The sequence below is a fragment of the Rhinoraja longicauda genome, chromosome 23 (genome assembly GCF_053455715.1).
Source record: "Rhinoraja longicauda isolate Sanriku21f chromosome 23, sRhiLon1.1, whole genome shotgun sequence".
Classification (NCBI taxonomy): Eukaryota; Metazoa; Chordata; class Chondrichthyes; order Rajiformes; family Arhynchobatidae; genus Rhinoraja; species Rhinoraja longicauda.
Window position 1 is genome coordinate 6311573 of NC_135975.1, and position 17497 is coordinate 6329069.

Consider the following 17497-nt stretch of genomic DNA (forward strand, 5'->3'; position numbering starts at 1 on the left):
ACTGACAATGGAGGAGGCCCAGGACTGAAACGTCAGATTGGGAATGGGATGGGGAGTTGAAGTGCTGAGCCACACGTAGCTACATAAGGTGCAGTGTAGCATAGTGCAGAAGTACAGTGTGGAAACAGGCCCATTGGCCCCTCGGGTCAGCGTCGACCAGTGATCACCCTGTACACTAGTTCTATACTGCACACTAGGGACAATTTACAGAGGCCAGTTAAACTACAAACCTGCACGTCTTTGGAATGTTGAAAGACTGGAGCGGCTAGGCTTGTATACACTGGAATTTAGAAGGATGAGAGGGGATCTTATCGAAACATATAAGATTATTAAGGGGTTGGACACGTTAGAGGCAGGAAACATGTCCAGAACAAGGGGCCACAGTTTAAGAATAAGGGGTAGGCCATTTAGAACAGAGATGAGGAAAAACTTTTTCAGAGAGTTGTGAATCTGTGGAATTCTCTGCCTCAGAAGGCAGTGGAGGCCAATTCTCTGAATGCATTCAAGAGAGAGCTAGATAGAGCTCTTAAGGATAGCGGAGTCAGGGGGTATGGGGAGAAGGCAGGAACGGGGTACTGATTGGGAATGATCAGCCATGATCACATTGAATGGTGGTGCTGGCTCGAAGGGTCGAATGGCCTCCTCCTGCACCTATTGTCTATTGACTATTCCCAGTTCAATTCTCTTATCCACACATGATCCTGAAGGTACAAAATGTTAAACCTGTATTTGATAACATTTGTATGCAGTTGTTGAGAATTGTCAATGCATTTGCACAAGGGAAAACTATACTGCGAAAAGCTGGAGTAACACAACAGGTCGTCAGCATCTCTGGATGACATGGACAGGCAGCGTTTCAGGTTGGAACCCAACATGTCACCAATCCATATCTTGCAGAGATGCTGCCTGACCCATTGAGTTACTCCAGCACTTTGTGTTGTTTTTTTTCCTAAACCAGCATCTGCAGTTCTTTGTGCTTACAAAACTATCCTGCACAATTGATTCAGTGTTTAAGACCAAAGACTGTAGGAAAGAACTGCAGATGCTGGTTTCAATCGAAGGTCGACACAAAATGCTGGAGTAACGCAGCGGGACAGGCAGCATCATCTTTGGAGAGAAGAAATGGGTACCGTTTCGGGTCGAGACCCTTCTTCAGACTGTCACCCGTTCCTTCTCTCCAGAGATGCTGCCTGTCAATAGACAATAGACAATAGACAATAGACAATAGGTGCAGGAGTAGGCCATTCAGCCCTTCGAGCCAGCACCGCCATTCAATGCGATCATGGCTGATCACTCTCAATCAGTACCCCGTTCCTGCCTTCTCCCCATACCCCCTCACTCCGCTATCCTTAAGAGCTCTATCCAGCTCTCTCTTGAAAGCATCCAACGAACTGGCCTCCACTGCCTTCTGAGGCAGAGAATTCCACACCTTCACCACTCTCTGACTGAAAAAGTTCTTCCTCATCTAGAGCTCTTAAGGATAGGGTCTCGACCTGAAACGTCACCCATTCCTTCTCTCCCGAAATGCTGCCTGACCTGCTGAGTTACTCCAGCATTTTGTGAATAAATCAGTGAAAAGGTTTTTCCTCATCTCCGTTCTAAATGGCGTACCCCTTATTCTTAAACTGTGGCCCCTGGTTCGGGACTCCCCCAACATCGGGAACATGTATTCTGCCTCTAGCGTGTCCAATCCCTTAATAATCTTATATGTTTCAATAAGATCCCCTCTCATCCTTCTAAATTCCAGAGTATACAAGCCCAGTCGCTCCAGTCTTACAACATACGACAGTCCTGCCATTCCGGGAATTAACCTAGTAAACCTTAGTTTCTGAGCCTTCTCTTGTGGTGTGAATCGGATGGGCTGAAGGATAGAATCCGAGCCGGTTGGGATCTCAGGAGGAAGCTGAGACGGACCACTTATCTCCGGCTGAACATGACGACAATTCCTTTCGCCTTGCCTTTCACACTCGCACGCTGTGCCCAAACCATGCACTTGAGCATGGGTGTCACTTCCTCCCCTTGACTGTCTAATTGCCCACCAACATTCACAACTACAGCACGGTGGTGCGGCAGTAGAATTGCTGCCTCACAGCGCCAGAGACCCGGCTTCGATCCCGACTAGGGGTGCTGCCTGCACGGAGTTTGTACGTTCCCCTCGTGACCTGCGTGGGTTTTCTCCGGGATCTCTGGTTTTCTCCCGCACTCCAAAGGTTTGTAGGTTATTTGGCTTGGTATAAAATAAATGATCCCTAGTGTGTGTAGGATAGTGTTAGTAAGTGCGGAGATCGCTGGTCGGCGTGGACTCGGTGGGCCGAAGGGCCTGTTTCCGTGCTGTATCTCTAAACTAAACTAAACTAAACTAGATATGGTGGTCTGAAAATTGTTGATCTAATCGGCAGGTGTATAGACTATTTTATTCTACCTAACATATGGTGTTTTGCTGTTTATCATGTTCTTCTGCATGCAGCTGGATAAAGTGTGCGATACTTATATATATATGGCTGCTTCTGCTTCCAGCAAGTCTCTCTGCAATGATCTGTTGAGTTGGGAATAATAGAACAAAGAACGGTAGCGCAGCGGTAGAGTTGCTGCTTTACAGCGAATGCAGCGCCGGAGACTCAGGTTCGATCCTGACTACGGGTGCTGCACTGTAAGGAGTTTGTACGTTCTCCCCGTGACCTGCGTGGGTTTTCTCCGAGATCTTCGGTTTCCTCCCACACTCCAAAGACGTACAGGTATGTAGGTTAATTGGCTGGGTAAATGTAAAAATTGTCCCTAGTGGGTGTAGGATAGTGTTAATGTACGGGGATCGCTGGGCGGCACGGACTTGGTGGGCCGAAAAGGCCTGTTTCCGGCTGTATATATATGATATGATGATATGATATGATATGATATGATGATATGAACAGGAACAGGCCCTCTGGGCCTCCAAGTCCGTGCCAAACATAATGCCAAATTAAACTAATCTCCTCCGCATGTATGTACCATATCCTGCCATTCCCTGCGTATCTATGTGCCTCTAAAAGCCTCTTAAACGGGCCACAGTGTAAGAATAAGGGGTAGGCCATTTAGAACTGAGACGAGGAAAAACCTTTTCAGTCAGAGAGTTGTGAATCTGTGGAATTCTCTGCCTCAGAAGGCAGTGGAGGCCAATTCTCTGAATGTATTCAAGAGAGAGCTAGATAGAGCTCTTAAGGATAGCGGAGGCAGGGGGTATGGGGAGAAGGCAGGAACGGGGTACAGATTGAGAATGATCAGCCATGATCACATTGAATGGTGGTGCTGGCTCGAAGGGCCGAATGGCCTCCTCCTGCACCTTTTGTCTATTGTTTATTAATCCCCCTATCATATCTGCCTCCACCACTATCCTTGGCAGTATGTTCCAGGCACCCACTAACCTCTGTGTGTAAAAAAAACTTGGCCCGCACATCTCCTTCAATCGTTGCCCCCCTCACCTCAAAGCTCTGCCCCCTAGTCTTTGACATTTCCACCCTGGGGACAGGTTCTGTCTGACTGTCTACCCTACAGATGCCTCTCATATTTTTATACACTTCGATCAGGCCTCCCCTCCACCTTTGACTTTACAGTTAAAACAATCTGTCCATCCTCGCCTAATAGCTAATATCCTCTAATCCAGGCAGCATTCTGTAAGACCTTTCCACATCCTCTAATGGTGGAGTGAGAGATATTAGAAACATAGAAACGTAGAAAATAGGTGCAAGAGTAGGCCATTCGGCCCTTCGAGCCAGCGCCGCCATTCAATATGATCATCCAGAATCAGTACCCTGTTCCTGCTTTCTCCCCATATCCCTTGATTCCATTAGCCCTCAGAGCTATATCTAACTCTCTCTTGAATACTTCCAGTGAATTGTCCTCCACTGCCTTCTGTGGCAGAGAATTCCACAGGTTCACAACTCTCTGGGTGAAAAAGTTTTCCTCATCTCAGTCCTAAATGGCCTGCCCCTTATTCTTAAACTGCGTGACCCCTGGTTCTGGACTCCCCCAACATCGGGAACATTTACCCTGCATCAAGCCTGTCCAACCCCTTAAGAATTGTATATGTTTCCATAAGATCCCCTCTCATCCTTCTAAATACCAGTGAATATAAGCCCAGTCGATCCATTCTTTCGTCTGGGCCATGAGCTTATAGATTGTGGTGGTTACATTTCTGCTGCTGTTGATGATCTTCAGTGTTTCATGGATGGTCTGATTGAGTTGCCAGGTGACTTTTGAGTCCTTCACAGTTTCCATAGCAGTGGATGGTGTCCACCATGCCTCCTTAGTTTAGTTTAGTTTGGTCTAGTCTAGTCATGCGACATGGAAACAGGCCCTTCGGCCCATCGAGTCTACACTGCCCATCAGTCACCCATTCGTACGATTTCTGTTATCCTACTTTGTCAGTCACTCCCGACACACTGGGGGCAATGCTGGGGTGGCACGGTGGCACATCGGTAGAGTTGCTGCCGTACAGCACCAGTGACCCGGGTGCTGTCTGTACGGAGTTTGTACGTTCTCCCCGTGACCTGCGTGGGTTTTCTCCGGGAGCTCCGGTTTCCTCCCACATTCCAAAGACGTGCAGGTTTGTAGGTTAATTGGCTTTGGTAAAATTGTAAATTGTCCCTTGTGTGTGTAGGATAGTGCTAGTGTGCTGGGATCGCTGGTCGGCACGGACTCGTTGGGCCGAAGGGCCTGTTTCAATAAACCAAAACTAAACACTGCCAACAACAATGTCAACATCCTGCAGGTGGATTAAAAGGTATGAGTGCTTCCTTTTGAGTGAGACCTTTGGAACCTAAGGGGAAATAATACATTGAGGTGTTTGTATGTTGTAGGTCTAGCTCAATATACCAAGCAGGGGTGATGTTAATGAACCAGTTGATAAAGCTGTCAGGGGCAGTATCCTTAGAAATTTTAATCACAGTTCGCTAACATATATTTCAGTGCAAATGTTCATTCAAATGCAGATGATGTTATGCTTCTAAACACCTGCTTAATTCAGTGGCATAACACAATTTAGCACCACTAACTGCATATATATGAGATGATTTACATGTAATCCAGACAGGATTTTCTTTTCATAGAGTCACAGAGTCGTACAGTGGATCGATGAAAACACAGGCCCTTTGGCTCAGCTTGCCTACACCTACCAACATGTCCCACCTACACTCATCGCACTTGCCTGCGTTTGGCCCATATCCCTCTAAACCTGTCCTATCCTTCCCATTTCCTCCTTTTCTAAAGATGCTGAATTGCCAATTAATAGCCCCCACATGCACCCCATGCATTTAGTGCAATGAAATCCAGAGGCGCTCCATATTTAAGCTGGTGTAGGCCACCTTGCCAAAAAAAAGAGTTGCAACCCTTCTGAATAAGGGTCCCGACCCGAAACGCAAAATGTGTCACCTATCCATGTTCTTCAGAGATGTTGCCTGATCTGCTGAGTTACTCCAGCACTCTGTCTTTATTTTTTGTTGTAAACCGGCATCTGCAGTTCCCTCTAACACTGGGTAAGAAATTTCCACTCTGTACATTGATAATCAGCAAAATGAGCTCATTACTTCTTTTTAAACATCTAGGACTTATTTGTGTCTAGAATTAATTGCTGAACTATATTTTCCCCTACACGCTGGAACGGTTGGTTACTGAACCATAAAATATCCCAGCATTTCAATGAGTTTTTAATTGGGCTCAGTGAATCTCGCTATTTTCAAGTAGAAAGCTATTTTCATATTCCTCTTTAGCTGGTTTGAGAGCTTAATCTGAAGAACTAGTATGTTCCCAAATCAGAAGATCTGTGATCAAGGGTTTGATGTTAGTGCATACATTACTAATTCCACTGCTAAACTAAACTAATCTTAAACAAAACTAAAGCTTTTCAAGGCTAATTAGAGGTCATGAGTTCATAAATCCATAAATCATAGGAACAGAATTAGGACATTCAGCCCATCGAGTCTACTTTGCAATTCAATCATGGCTGATCTATCTTTCCCTCTCAACCACATTCTCCTGCCTTCTCCCCATAACCTCTGGCACTCTTTCTAATCAGGAATCTGTCAATCTCCGCCTCAAAAATATCCATTGGCTTGGCCTCCACAGCCGTCTGTGGCAATGAATCCCACAGATTCACCACCCTCTGACTAAAGAAATTCCCCCTCATCTTTCTAAAGGTACGTACTTTTATTCTGAAGCTGTGGCCTCTGGTCCTAAACTCTCCCACTGGTGGAAACATCCACTCTATCCAAGCCTTTCACTATTTGGTAACTTTCAATGAGGTCCCCATCCTTCTAAACTCCAAGCTTCTGTGTTAATGCTTCATCCTATATATATTTTAATTTTAATTTTTTATATTTATATATTTTTGTAATTTTCATGCTGATTTAATTTTCTCCTCGATATCCAGGTGAAGATGTTTTTGATCTAAAACATTGACCCTTGTTGTTTCCCTCCACAGATGCTGCCCGACCTGATGCGTTCCTCTGACAGATCTCCTTTTTATTGCACCAGCATCTGCATTCTCTGTTGTCTCCATTGATTTCCATTTTCCTTGTCTCAGTGGGTCCAATTGGTCGGAGAGCAGCATGGTTGGGTGACGTTTCGGGTCGAGATCCTTCGTCAGACCCAAACCAGGTCTCGACCCCGAACGTCACCAATCCATGTTCTCCAGAGATGCTGCCTGACCTGCTGAGTTACTCCAGCACTTTGTGTCCTTTTAAGTCAAAGTGGTTTCAAGTCCTACATCCCAATCACTCATTGGATTTTCAAGGGAATTTATTAGCGTACGTCTCAATAGACAATAGACAATAGACAATAGACAATAGACAATAGACAATAGGTGCAGGAGTAGGCCATTCAGCCCTTCGAGCCAGCACCGCCATTCAATGCGATCATGGCTGATCACTCTCCATCAGTACCCCGTTCCTGCCTTCTCCCCATACCCCCTCACTCCGCTATCCTTAAGAGCTCTATCCAGCTCTCTCTTGAAAGCATACAACGAACTGGCCTCCACTGCCTTCTGAGGCAGAGAATTTCACACCTTCACCACTCTCTGACTGAAAAAGTTCTTCCTCATCTCCGTTCTAAATGGCCTACCCCTTATTCTTAAACTGTGGCCCCTTGTTCTGGACTCCCCCAACATTGGGAACATGTTTCCTGCCTCTAATGTGTCCAGTCCCCTAATTATCTTATATGTTTCAATAAGATCCCCCCTCATCCTTCTAAATTCCAGTGTATACAAGCCCAATCGCTCCAGCCTTTCAACATACGACAGTCCCGCCATTCCGGGAATTAACCTAGTGAACCTACGCTGCACGTCTCAATACACACTAATAAATGCTCTACCGATGGTATCACAAGATGCTGGAGTAACTCAGCGGGTCAGGCAGCATCTCAGGAGAGAAGTAACGGGTGACGTTTCAGGTCGAGGCCTTTAATAATAATAATATTCATTTATTGTCATTGCAACGAGTACAACGAAATTAAAAATAGCCAATCCTGACGGTGCGTAAAAACATATATGCAATAAATGCAAAACAAATAAATACAATTATATTAAGTACAAAAGTTTTAACAGTGCAGAAAGTAGTGTTCAGTTCTCGTATGGCCCTGGGGTAAAAACTGTTCTTAAGTCTGTTTGTTCGGAATTTGATCGACCTGAAACGTCGACCAGAGGGCAGATGAACAAACAGACGGTGGCCGGGGTGGGATGGATCTTTTATTATTTTGCCTGCTCTACTGAGGCAGCGTAGGCTGAACAGGTGCTCCAGGGAGGGCAGTGAGCAGCCGATGATCTTCTGGGCCGTCGTGATGACCCTCTGAAGGGCCTTCCTGTCCTTTTCTGAGCAGCTGGCATACCATGTGGCTATACAGTATGCCAGCACACTCTCGATGGAGCAGCGATAGAAGGACATCATGAGCTTCTCCTGCAGGTTGGTCTTCCTGAGGATCCACATTCTCCACATCTATTTCTTCTACCTACTGGTGTTTCCAGCACTAATACCTAGTGCAGGGGTTGACAGTGGGTCCATCGATACCCATTGCTGAACTTTAGGGATTGGGGAACCTTGCAGTGGGTAAGTCCTACTTGTGGAAAGTTTCATTGAGAATCACCCCACTGCCATTTGTCCTTTCCTTCCATTTCCCCAAACTGTGGCTTCACCGTTGATATATTTTAAAAAAAAATGGCATCTTGAAAAGGTCACAGTATGCAGGTGGAAGGAGCACAGCGATTTTCTCCACGTCTATTTACTTGCTGTCTCTCTCAGTGGACGTTGACTCCTAATTTCGGATACAATGTGCAATTAAACAAAGAGAAAAAAACATGTCAAGAAGGACTCCCAATCGAGCTGGGAACTGGACATAACAACTGCTAAATTTTTATGTGCGCGAGTTGTAATAAATTTTCTTCTTGGCTATGTGAGTTATAAATATTATACAGGAGATTGAAACCTTTTGCTATTCCGCTCATGAAGTCGAGACTCGTTGTACCGCAAGTATTGTGTGTCGCTGAGTGTCTCTGTCCGTTGAATATACTGTGGCCATAAAGGGAGTTATGTCTTCTGGAGTGAAGCACATTCAAGATCCTTGGAATTGAGTGGCTGTAGTTCATGCCTTTCATAAAACGTGCATTAGTTTTTTAGATTTGTTTTTAGATTTTAGAGACACAGGGCGGAAACAGGCCCTTCGGCCCACCGAGTCCGCGCCGCCCAGCGATCCCCGCACACGAACACTATCCTACATACACACTAGGGACAATTTTTACATTTACCCAGTCAATTAACCTACATACCTGTACGTCTTTGGAGTGTGGGAGGAAACCGAAGATCTCGGAGAAAACCCACGCAGGTCACGGGGAGAACGTACAAACGCCGTACAGACGGCGCCCGTAGTCACGCCGTCCACAGCGCCCGTAGTCACGCCGTCCACAGATACACGATAAAGGGAATAATTACCGGCCTTCAATCAACAGGAGCTACGTCAGAATCTGTGACCTGCGTGGGTTTTCTCCGAGATCTTCGGTTTCCTCCCACACTCCAAAGACGTACAGGTATGTAGGTTAATTGGCTGGGTAAATGTAAAAATTGTCCCTAGTGGGTGTAGGATAGTGTTAATGTACGGGGATCACTGGGCGGCATGGACTTGGTGGGCCGAAGGGCCTGTTTCCGGCTGTATTGACATGATATGATATGATATGATATGATATGATATGATGAGACCAGGGCACATATGACCTCCATATCCATGCCTCTCCAACTACAGGTAGTCATAGAAACATAGAAACATAGAAAACATGTGCAGGAGGAGGTCATTCGGCCCTTCGAGCCAGCACCGCCATTCATTGTGATCATGGCTGATCGTCCATAATCAATAACCCCGTGCCTGCCTTCTCCCCGTATCCCTTGGTTCCACTAGCCCCTAGAGCTCTATCTAACTCTCTCTTAAACCCATCCAGTGCTTTGGCCTCCACTGCCCTCTGTGGCAGAGAATTCCCCAAATTCACAACTCTCTGGGTGACAAACATCCATCTTAATACATCAGCAAAATTGATTAGATTTAGATTTAGATTTAGAGATACAGCGCGGAAACAGGCCCTTCGGCCCACCGGGTCCGCGCCGCCCAGCGGTCCCCGCACATTAACTCGATCCCACACACACTAGGGACAATTTTTACATTTAATTAACCCAGCCAATTAACCTACATACCTGGGCGTGTAGGTTAATACAGCACAGAAACAGGCCCTTTGGCCCACCGAGTCCGCGCCGCCCAGCGATCCCCGCACACGAACACTATCCTACACCCACTAGCGACAATTTTTACATTTGCCCAGCCAATTAACCTACACACCTGGGCGTCTTTGGAGTGTGGGAGGAAACCGAAGATCTCGGAGAAAACCCACGCAGGTCACGGGGAGAACGTACAAACTCCGTACAGACGGCGCCCGTAGTCAGGATCGAACCTGAGTCTCCGGCGCTGCATTCGCTGTAAGGCAGCAACTCTACCGCTGCGCCACCTTATTAAATATTTAATAAACCTAAGGTGGACAAACCCACCTGGTGCAGTCCCTCCACAGAGCTGAAGTTCATTGTCCTTGCCATTACTTTAGTGAATCTCCTGGGGTGGGAGCTGCTTTGCGTCCTCATCGTCCACCCTGGGTAGTTGTACAGAACTGGCAACATTTGCAGCAAAGCCCCAACTGCGGTACTCTGAAGCACCAATTGCCACTTTTGATTGCTGGAGTTGGCATATGACAGAAGAAGAAGTAGTGAATCTCCTCACCACCTTCTTTGACAACTCGGCCTCCTTTCTAGACTTTGGTTGCTCGAGTTAGGCAGGTAGACCAGTTTGTGGACTGCAGTCTGAATGTCTGATCGGTCTGATGAATGGAGATCTCCCTGAACTTCTGAATCTAGCTGCGAAGATGGACATATGAATAATAGATGCCGTAGAATGGTAGAGTTGGTTGGCGGATACCTGTGGGAGATTCAGGGTTCATTTGCGTCACAAGAAAGGAAGAGGCTTCCAAAACTAACAGAGTGAAAGCATTGTCCATTCGATGAGCATTAACTCAATACCAAAGTCGTTTTTTTAGTTTAGTTTAGTTTAGCTTAGGGATACAGCGTGGAAACAAGGCCCTTCGGCCCACCGAGTCCGCACTGACCAGCAATAGACAATAGACAATAGACAATAGACAATAGGTGCAGGAGTAGGCCATTCGGCCCTTCGAGCCAGCACCGCCATTCAATGTGATCATGGCTGATCATTCTCAATCAGTACCCCGTTCCTGCCTTCTCCCCATACCCCCTGACTCCGCTATCCTTAAGAGCTCTATCTAGCTCTCTCTTGAATGTATTCCCTGCACATCAGCACTGTCCTACACACACCAGGGACAGTTTACATTTATACCAAACTAATCAACCTGTGCACCGTTGGAGTGTGGGAACATGCAACATAGAACGGGCACAGGGATAATGTGCAAACTCCGTACAGACAGCACCCATCGTCAGTGTAAGAAAATAACTGCAGATGCTGGTACAAATCGAAGGTATTTATTTCACAAAATGCTGGAGTAACTCAGCAGGTCAGGCAGCATCTCAGGAGAGAAGGAATGAGTGACGTTTCAGACATCTTGCACCCATCGTCAGGATCAAACCCGGGTCTCTGGTGCTGTAAGGCAGCAGCTCTACAGCTGCGCCAACGTGCCGTACCTTCTGGGTATATAACTTTAAGAACCTCTGTCACTTGCAGACTGTGAATGCATTGTTGCCAGAGATTGATGACTCAGCTGCACTGGTGGTCCGACACCAATCTCCCCAACTTCTCCTCTCAATCGAATGGCAGTAGAGCCTGCCGCTGCAGATTTGTCTCGTATCTTTGCCATAATCTTTACTCTTGATTACATGAACAATTATTGGACTTCTATTCCGCTCTGGAAGTTGTCCCTATGTATCTAGGGTGTTGAAGTTCAATCTCAACATCATCGGCTATTGACGTAACAGAAAGCACGCAAGCACAGTGAATTGTTCTTGCCCATGAACATTAACCTTCGCTGGAGTAGGGCCAATGATGAGGGGACAACACTGGAGGGTGGCACAGGTCAACATTTAGGGTGGCACGGTGGCGCAGCGGTAGAGTTGCTGCCTCACAGCGCCAGAGACCCGGGTTCGATCCCGACCGCGGATGCTGTCTGTACGGAGTTTGTACGTTCTCCCCGTGACCTGCGCGGGTTTTCTCTGAGATCTTCGGTTTCCTCCCACACTCCAAAGACGTACAGGTTTGTAGGTTAATTGGCTTGGTATAAATGTTAAAATTGTCCCTAGTGTGTGTAGGGTAGTGTTAATGTGTGGGGATCGATGGTCGGTGTGGACTCAGTGGGCCTGTTTCTGCGCTGTATATCTAAACCACACTAAAACTAAAACATGTATAGAAATTAATTGCAGGTGCTAGTTTAAATCGAAGGTAGACACAAAATGCTGGTGTAACTCAACGGGACAGGCAGCATCTCTGCCGAGAAGGAATGGGTGACGTTTCGGGTCGAGACCCTTCTTCATCTATGCATTTATACCAATTCTGAAGAAGAAATGTCACCCATTCCATCTCTCCAGAGATCCCGCTGAGTTACTCCAGCTTATTGTGCCTAAAACGAAAACATGTTGCCCCTTGCCATTCAATAAGTAAATGTACAATGACTTTGGCCACAACTTTGTCTTCACCCTGAAAAGATAACTCTGTTTCTCTCTCCGCAGATGCTGCCTGACCTGCCGGGGATATTTCCAGCATTATTCAGCTTTTATTTTTAAATATGGAATTTCGGAATGTTGACCTGCTCAATTTGCAAAAGAAATGGGATGGTCAAAGGAAATGTGAAACTGTTGCCATTGAAGACATTCAAACAGACATTCAGACACTTATCTATGTCTTTGGCCTGATGATAGACACAAAATGCTGGAGTAACTCAGCGGGACAGGCAGCATCTCTGGAGAGAAGGAACGGGTGACAGTCTGAAGAAGGGTCTCGACCCGAAACGGCACCCATTTCTTCTCTCCAAAGATGATGCTGCCTGTCCCGCTGAGTTACTCCAGCATTTTGTGTCGACCTTCGATTGAAACCAGCATCTGCAGTTCTTTCCTACAGTCTTTGGTCTTAAACACTGAATCAATTGTGCAGGATAGTTTTGTAAGCACAAAGAACTGCAGATGCTGGTTTAGGAAAGAAAAAAACCAACACAAAGTGCTGGAGTAACTCAATGGGTCAGGCAGCATCTCTGCAAGATATGGATAGGTGACATGTTGGGTTCCAACCTGAAACGCTGCCTGTCCATGTCATCCAGAGATGCTGCCAACCTGTTGTGTTACTCCAGCACTTTGTGTTGCTTTTCGCAGTAGAGTTTTCCCTTGTGCAAATGCATTGACAATTCTCAACAACTGCATACAAGTGTTATCAAATTCAGGTTTAACATTTTGTACCTTCAGGGTCATGTGTGGATGAGGGAATTGAACTGGGAATAGTCAATAGACAATAGGTGCAGGAGGAGGCCATTCGGCCATTCGAGCCAACACCACCATTCAATGTGATAATGGCTGATCATTCTCAATCAGTACCCCGTTCCTGCCTTCTCCCCATACCCCCTGACTCCGCTATCCTTAAGAGCTCTATCTAGCTCTCTCTTGAATGCATTCAGAGAATTGGCCTCCACTGCCTTCTGAGGCAGAGAATTCCACAGATTCACAACTCTCTGACTGAAAGGGTTTTTCCTCATCTCCGTTCTAAATGGCCTACCCCTTATTCTTAAACTGTGGCCCCTGGTTCTGGACTCCCCCAACATTGGGAACATGTCCTCGGCCTTTCCGAGAAGGGTGGGGGGGATCTGGTGGGAGGGGAGCTTGATACCACCTTCAGTGGCAGGCACAAGATGGGTCTGCTTGGTGAGATTTTGTAACTCAAAACATGGTGGCACTTGTGCACTGCCTGGGTTAAGAATAAGGGGTAGGCCATTTAGGACTGAGATGAGCATAAACTATTTCACCCAGGGAATCTGTGGAATTCTCTGCCGCAGAAGTCAGTGGAGGCCGATTCACTGGATGTATTCAAGAGAGAGTTGGATATAGCTCTTAGGGCTAACAGAGTCAAGGGATATGGGGAGAGGGCAGGGACGAGGTTGTGGATGATCAGCCATGATCATATTGAATGGCGGTGCTGGCTCGAAGGGCCGAACGGCCTACTCCTGCACCTATTGTCTATGTTTCTATGTTTCTATGTGAGGTCTCCTGTATGATTTTACCAGTCACACGGAGGATGCACAAGTTCCCTGCCAACACCACCGCAGATCAGGATTGAACCCAGGACGCTGCAGCTATGGCGGCACGGTGGCGCAGCGGTAGAGTTGCTGCCTTACAGCGAATGCAGCGCCGGAGACTCAGGTTCGATCCCGACTACGGGCGCCGTCTGTACGGAGTTCGTACGTTCTCCCCGTGACCTGCGTGGGTTTTCTCCGAGATCTTCGGTTTCCTCCCACACTCCAAAGACGTGCAGGTATGTAGTTAATTGGCTGGGCAAATGTAAAAATTGTCCCTAGTGGGTGTAGGATAGTGTTAGTGTGCGGGGATCGCTGGGCGGCGCGGACCCGGTGGGCCGAAGGGCCTGTTTCTGCGCTGTATCTCTAAAAATCTAAAATCTATGCGACAGCAGCTAAGTTTAGAGATACACTTAACAGGAACTCCAGCCCACCGATCCCGCGCCGACCAGCGATCCCCGCACACTAACACTATACTACACACATTTTTTTTTTAAACCAAAGCCAATTGGCCTACAAACCTGGACGTCTTTGGAGTGTGGGGAGAAAACCGGAGCTCCCGGAGAAAACCTCCTCAGGTCACAGGGAGAACGTACAAACTCTTTACAGATAAGCACCCATAGTCAGGATCGAACCTGGGTCTCTGATGCTGCAAGGCAGCAACTCTACCGCTGTGCCACCGTGCTACCGTGCCAGTGGTGCACCACTGCGACACCTCTTTAATTTCATACCAGCTACCCCAAGCTGGGCACCAATGGCTGTGAATAGATTCAGAGAGAGTCAGAGAGTCGTACCGCATGGAAGCAAGTCCTTAGGCCCAACTTGCCCATGCCAACCACAATGTCACATCTACGCTAGTCCCACCTGCCCGTGTTTGGCCCATATCCCCTTAAACCTTTCCTGTCCATGCACCTGTCCAAATGTGTTTTAAATATTATTATACTTTCTGCCTCAACTACTTCCTCAGGCAGCTCTTTCCATGTACCACCAGCCTCTGTGTGACAAGGTTGCTCCTCAGATTACTATCAAGTCTTTCCCCTCTCAGTTTAAACGTATGCTCTCTGGTTCATGATTCCCCTACTCTAGGTAAAAGACTCTGTGCATCTACCCTAAGTATTCCTCTCATGAACTTATGCACCTCTATAAGAGCACCCCTCATCTTCCTGCGCTCCAAGGAATAGAGTCCGAGCCTGCCTAACCTCTCTGCCTGTAGCTCAGGCCCTCGGGTCCTGGTAACATCCTTGTCAATCTTCTCTGCACCCTTTCCAGCTTGGCTCCACGATACCTCCATACTCCGCTCTTTACCACTTTATCAAACATGGTGGGCCATGATGGCTCATTCTACCGCTGCATAGAAATGGAGGAGATCCAAACGGGTCGGAAGGAAGCCTTGCTGTTCCTTCTTCCGAAAACCGCGCAACGTGAAACCCTGGCCAGCGCGAGGTTCGGGAAAGTGGAAAGCTACGACCGAGCAAAAAAGAAAACCGAGGAGATAAAATCTCATGAAGTCTTCTCTGAGCAACTCGAGGCGTGACCTAGCAGACTGGCTAAAGGCTAATATAATTCAATAGCGGCATAGTGGTGTGTGGCAGCTTCATCTTATGACCACAGCATAATATCGGCAATGACTCACGCACGAGGTTACAATCTTCCCCACTTCAAATGAATTATTGATGCCCCCAAAGGTTTCCCCCCTCCTTAAAACGAACAACGTATCTCAAACTTTCATCAATTCCGGCAGGTTTTCCCTTGCGGAATGAATGTGGGGTTTTTTTTTCTTTCACTTTGCAATGCATATTGTAGAATTTACAGTCGTATATATCACATTGGTACCAGGTGCCTTCCTGTTTTCATCACCTGATGCTTTTGGTCTCTCCCCGGGGAATTGCGTGGTATTAGCAACCTCTTGCAGTAATCAAACGTAGCCTTTCTCTTTTTTGATCTTTACAATGTGGAGTGTGCAACTGGGCGTCAGTAAAGATTACAAGCATGTTTGTACAGGACAAATGCACACTCGAATGTACCTTTTTGCTACATTTGGGATTAAACTACAGGGGAGTTATTTGAGTTTTATCCTGCTGACAGGAAGGTATCATATCATATATCATATCATATATATACAGCGCGGAAACAGGCCTTTTCGGCCCACCAAGTCCGCGTCGCCCAGCGATCCCCGTACATTAACACTATCCTACACCCACTAGGGACAATTTTTTACATTTACATTTACCCAGCCAATTAACCTACGGTTGGATTAATCATCAGATTACACCAATGTTTTCCTACTATCATTATCCTGCTGAGGGAGTTTGTTAATATTTCCCCCCACACATTTTTGCCCTTTCTTTATTCTGACAACCAAGTCTGGGCCCAAGCCTCTCCCGCATTGGTGCAGCACCCTTTCCCGCCCCCCCCCCCGCCCCTCTACCCCCCTCCTCCCCCCCCTCCCCCCCTCTTCCCCCCTCACCTCCCCTCCCCCCTCCCCCTCCCCATCCCCCCTCCTCCCCTCCCCTTCACCCTCTCCCTCCTCATTTCTGTTCTAAATGGTTTACCCCTTATTCTTAAACTGTGGCCCCTGGTTCTGGACTCCCCCCAACATTGGGAACATGTTTCCTGCCTCTAACGTGTCCAACCCCTTAATAATCTTATATGTTTCGATAAGATCCCCTCTCATCCTTCTAAATTCCAGTGTATACAAGCCTAGCCGCTTGTATACTCCAAAGATACTGCTCAGAAACATGTCCTTTCTTTGGTCTACTGAGTCCATGTTGGCTATCGATCTCCCGTCCACTCTAGTTCTCTGTCAGCTCACTTTCTCATCCACTCCCTACACATTAGGGGCAATTTACAGAGATCACTTAACCTACAAAAATCTCGCACATTTTTGAGATATGAGAGGAAACTGGAGCACCTGGAGCACAGAGAAAACGGGCAAACTCCACATAGTACCCGAGTTCAGGGCCGAACCTGGGTCTCTGACATATCCATCCTCATGGTGCCCCCTTCCTAGGAGTGTAGGAGACGGGAAACTGAACAGAATTCTTGATTATCAATATGTGATCATTTATAATATAATTTTCGAATAGGATCAGAAATGAGGGTTGAAAAGACTCTTTTTTTTTTACTGTCTCTATAATTTCTTCCAAGTAACTCACTCCAGTTTGCTGGCAATGGACATAATCTTTATTGACTTTAGAGGCAATTTTGGAAAACCCAGGAGAGGAAGATGCTGGACAGGATTGAGTGGACGAGGTATTTTGTGGGCCATAGTGAAGCAACTCATATTCTTGGGAGATTTGCTGAACAACTTCTTGCCTTTGCCTCAGATCACCACTGTACCTAAAGTTGGAGCATTATTGTACCTTCAATCGATCAACAGGTTCATGGTTCGTAAGTGTTAGAAGTAGAATTAGGCCATTTGGCCCATCAAGTCTATTCTGCCAATCAATCATGGCTGTGTTAGAAGTAGAATTAGGCCATTCGGCCCATCAAGTCTACTCCGCCAATCAATCAACCTTCCCCTCTCAACCCCATTCTCCTGCCTTCTCCCCGTAACATCTGACGCCTTTACTAATCAAGAAACTACACTTCAGGTCTGCTTCTCTTTCACGGACAATCTTCACAATCTGCTTTGAATTCTACCCTTCGCCACTGCTGACTGACTACAAATTGCCATTACATTTGTACCTTGCATTAGATTAAATTGCTTGG